The following is a 3,279-nucleotide window of genomic DNA, read 5'->3' as shown; positions in this document are numbered from 1 at the left end:
TTCTTTGAGGGGGTCAACGAGCATGTGGCCAATGTAATCCCGTAGATTGGATTTTCAGAAAGCCTTCTACAAAGTCCCTCACCAAAGTCTATTAAGCGAAGTAAGTGGCCATGGGATAAGAGGGAAGGGAATCTCATGGATCAGTAACTGGTGAAAAAATAGGAAACAAAGAATAGGAATAAATGGTCAGTTTTCAGACTGGAGAGACATAAGTAGAGGTGTTCCCCAGGGATTGGTACGGGGACAAGTGCTGTTCAACATATTCAGAAATGATCTGGAAAAGGGGGTAAACTCTGAAGTGGCAAAGTTTGTATATGATACAAAATTTCCAAAGGTAGTTAAATCCAAAGCAGACTGCAAAGAGTTACAAAGGGATCTCTCAAATATGGGTGAATGGCCAAAATCTGGTAATGAAATTCAACATTAATAAATGCAAAGTAATAAACATTAGAAAACATAATCTCAATTACACAAGCAAAATGATGGGATCCAAATTAGCTGTTACCACTCAAGAAAGAGATCTGGGAATCAATACAAGTTCTCTGAAAACATCTGCTCAGTGTGCAGTGGCAATCAAAAAAGCTAACAAGATATTAGGAACAATTAGGAAAGGGATAAATAACAAGACAGAAATTATCATAGTGCCACTATATGAATATATTAAATAATATGGGGAACACTCAAGGATATGGCAACTCAAAAAATATCACTATATAAATACATGGTACACCCATATCTTAAATACTGCATGGAGTTCTGGTTCTTTTATGCCAAAAAGAATTGGGAAAAGGATACAGAAGGACAACAAAATGAGTAGGGGTATGGGATAGCTTCTATATGAGCAGAGATTAAAGACTTTTACTGTTCAGCTTAGAAAAGCGCTGACTAAGGCGGGAGGGATAGCTCAGTGCTTTGAGCATTGGCCTGCTAAACCCAGCGTTGTGAGGTCAAACCTTGAGAGGGTCATTTAGGGATCTGGGGCAAAAATTAGTCTGGGGATTAGGCCTGCTTTGAGCAGGGGGTTGGACTACATGACCTCCCGAGGTCCCTTCCACCCCTGATATTCTATGAATAGGGAAGTGTTATTTACCCCTTCACATAACACAAGAACCCACTGAAATTTATTGCTGTCAGGTATAAAACAAACAAAAGGAAATATTTCTTCACACAATGCACCATCAACCTGTGGAACTCGATGCCAGGGGATGTTGTGAAAGCCAAAAGTATAATGGGGTTCAGAAAACACTTAGATAAGTTCCTGCAGGACAGCTCTATCAATGGCTATTAGCCAAGATAGCCTGTGATACAACCCCATGTTCTGGGGTTTAATTCTGTTTAAATCACTGACTGCCGGATGCTGGGACTGGATGACTGAGGAGGGATCACTTGATAATTTCCCTGTTTTGTTCATTCCCTCTGAAGGATCTGGCACCAGCCACTGTCAGATGACAGATACTGGAGAGAATAAGCCATCGTTCTGCCTGAGCAGCCAGACTTGAGTCCCCAAGACAGACACCAGTTAATGTAAAGAACATGCCCTTGTGTCTCCCATCTGAGGGGACAGCTGGAGCTAGTGGGAAAACGGTGGAAATTGTCAAGAGGAATTTGCCCTTTTCCTGGGAATGGTTTAGAAATTCACTAGTTTTGGCTCAGCGGGACTGAGCCTGTCACAGGGAGGTTTTTATGGGAAACCAGGGGGTCCAGCTCTCCCTGATGCAGAGACCAAATGGGGCAGGGATGTTGAATAATGTTTCCATTCTCATCACACGGGGGAGGGCCCCTCTGGCCACAGACACATCAGGGCCTCTCTCAGACACGCTACAAGAGCCCAGAGCCTGTCCGGGCCGGAAGAAGGAGGGGAGAAGGAGGGACCTGGGGCACAGAGCCCCAGTGGCTGCTCATCAGAGACCTAGACTAGATGCTGCTGTGGGATATTCAGGCTGAGTCGCCAGCTCTCGATCCCCCCATGATCCTGCTGTGGCTGCTCTGTGAGTGTGCAGTGAGCTCTCTGCCTAGGGACTTGGTGGGCGGCAGGTTTATGGCTCTGCCTGGGCTGGGGGGACATGGGGAACAGCCGGGAGGGTGGGGGGGGAAATTTATGGTAAAAATGGTTTAAACAAACAGCTGCACATTGATATTATACTGAGATCTTAGCAGTTATTTCGTGTTGGGTTTAAAAACTAGTTTGAAATTCTTGGGCCAAAGTTTCTTATCAATTTTTGAGAGAATATTTAATCCTCAGAACATTGTTTTGATAACTAGCTATTCTACTTTATATATAATGCCCCTGTGTGAGTGTATTGTACTCATATATATACTACACCCTGTGGCTGAGCTTTTCAAGGCTGCCTAAGGGATTTGGACACTTTGTTCAAATTCAGGGCAGCTGAGCATCCAAATCACCCACACAGCTCTGAAAGTCTGAGCTGGTGAGCAGATCTTTAATAGTACATAGAATGGACCTGCATGAAAAGGATAATGGAGGTTACAAATCAGGAAATGACAGGGTTAGCGCTGGCTGTGTGGAGCTCATTTCAGTGACGAGGCCAAACAGTTTAAGCTGATTAGGAATGTCGAGACAGTGAGAAACTGTTGCGAAGATCATTAATGTTCATGTTCTGTATTTTCAGCAGGTTACATGGTGAGGAGTGTTTTACTATTAGAACAAATTTCTTAAACAATAATTGGAAACTTTAATCCTGCCTTGCAAATATCCAAACTTTGTAAGATTCCCACTTGCAGCTTTGCATCGATAGCCATGGTGAGACCCAGGGCACACAGATGGATCCGATTGTGGAATCGGGGCCTATGACTGTTGCAACATGATCCTGAGCTAGGATTTCCTGGCTTGTCTTGGCTTAATTATTAATATTAATGTCACCCCGGTGTAGCTGTGTGTATAGTTAGAGCTGCTGTGTCTGCCACTCACCCCCTCTGCTGTCTGGTGCAGGTGCTGGGGTCACAGGCCAGGAGCCCTGCAGCTCCCCAGGTGAGTGAGAACACAAGAGACATGGAGGAAGGGGAGACATAGAAAGGAGTGAAACCCCCAGACAATGGCAACGGGAGGGCGACTGGGGAGGAGTAGGAGGGGGATGGGTGAGGAATGCCTCTTGCAGGATTCCTGCCTGAAATCCTAATAATCGTACTGTAAATGGAACTTCTCACAGTGCCAGACCATAAACATTACTGGAAATGAAACATATTTTGGCCAGATCCTCAGCAGGCATAAATCAGCGTAACTCTGTTGACTCCAATGGAGCAGGGCTGATTTACACGGGC

The sequence above is a fragment of the Malaclemys terrapin genome, chromosome 20, assembly GCF_027887155.1.
Source record: "Malaclemys terrapin pileata isolate rMalTer1 chromosome 20, rMalTer1.hap1, whole genome shotgun sequence".
Taxonomy (NCBI): domain Eukaryota; kingdom Metazoa; phylum Chordata; order Testudines; family Emydidae; genus Malaclemys; species Malaclemys terrapin.
This window is presented reverse-complemented; position numbering follows the sequence as displayed.